Raw genomic sequence first — 1,705 nt, 5'->3', positions numbered from 1 at the left:
GGCAGAGCCTTGCTGACCGGCTCGCTAACGTGACTCATTTTGCGTTGACCAGCGATATGTGGTCGAGCAGGACGTGTGAGCCTTACATGAGCGTGACAGTTCACTTCATTCAAGACTGGGAGATGAAAACAGCGTGTCTTCAAACAAGTTATTTCCCCCAGGATCACACCGGTGAGCATATAGCTGAGGCCCTGCAGGACGCAATTGCAAGCTGGAAACTCCAAGAAAAGCATCTGGTTGCTATAACAACCGACAACGGGAGCAACATCGTCAAAGCGGTTGAGCTGAACGAGTGGCTGAGGATGCAGTGCTTCGGTCACAGACTACACTTGGCTATTGGTGAGTGCAGTGTTGTACGGAATAGTCAGATATTTTACTTTAAACAAAAACATATTAAAATGTTAGTTTTTCCTTATTTTAAAAGGTAAAGGTGAAGTTATTATGACTTTAAAATGCTGGTTAGCCTGTTGATATCATCAATGTAACATATTTAGCTATTTAGACTATATTTTTTTTCTCTGGATTGAAAGAGCAGACTGCAACTAGAAACTAATATTGATACGTAGGCCTAAACATTGTGGAGTTTTTAGTGGAGTAGAAATAAGAAGTAGCATTAAAAAAATACATAAATATAAGAACAACAACGAAACATGAGTAAATGTACATACAGTATAGTCATCATTTATAAATTATACAAAAATAATAATACATACAAATCACTTAGGGATTAAAATTCCGGAAATAAATGAACATAATATTTGATATTTATGATTAGGACAGGTGTTAATAAAAAAAATAAACTATGAAACGAGACAAGTGAAACCAGAGTCAAATTTCTCTCATAAGCACATATGTTTAATATTTTTTTTATGATTTTGACAGGACATGGCATGAATGACAAGCATGTCACCCGGGCCATTTCTCTGTGCAAGAGAATTGTAAGCTGTTTTTCATACAGCTGGAAGAAAAGGAGACATCTTGCTGAAGTCCAGATTCAGCTGGGTCTGCCAAGTCACCAACTCATAACCGAGTCTGCCACACGCTGGGGATCAAGGCAGCAGATGATAGAGAGAGTCCTGGAGCAGGAAGGAGCACTGGCCAAAGTCCTGTCTAATGACAAAAAGACCGGGCACCTTGTCCCTACCTGGCAGGACTTAGAGGTCCTAGAAGCAGTCCAAAAGGTCCTGAAACCTCTCCAGGACTTTACCGATGCTTTGTCAGGTGAGGAGTACGTCACTTTATCATATGTGAAACCTGTGCTGCACCTTTTTAACGAAAGTCTCCTGGCATGTGAAGAGGGTGATAGCGAGCTTTGTAAAGCGATCAAGACCAGCATTGTTGAATACCTCAACAGCAAGTATTCTGACCCTGCCACTACTGACCTATTGGAGATGGCTTCATTTGTGGATCCACGGTTCAGGGCCACCTACATCCCAAGTGAAAAAGTCGATGCATTGAAGCACAGAGCTGTCCTGGAGGTGGAGACGCTACTGGCTGATCAACTGCCTTACCTACGTGTGCCCACTGTGCCTGAGCCTGCAGATGGAGAAGCAGCAGTAGCACCAAAAGCTAAGACACTGGCAAGCTTCTTCAAGCAGCGCACAGCCACCACCACTGCACCAACCAAGAGGGGGGCTATTGAAAATGAACTGTCAAGTTACTTGCAGTCAGCAAGTGTGGAGAGTGACACTGATCCCCTCAAGTG

This window comes from Micropterus dolomieu, linkage group LG05, assembly GCF_021292245.1.
Source record: "Micropterus dolomieu isolate WLL.071019.BEF.003 ecotype Adirondacks linkage group LG05, ASM2129224v1, whole genome shotgun sequence".
Classification (NCBI taxonomy): domain Eukaryota; kingdom Metazoa; phylum Chordata; class Actinopteri; order Centrarchiformes; family Centrarchidae; genus Micropterus; species Micropterus dolomieu.
Note: the sequence above shows the minus strand (reverse complement) of the source record.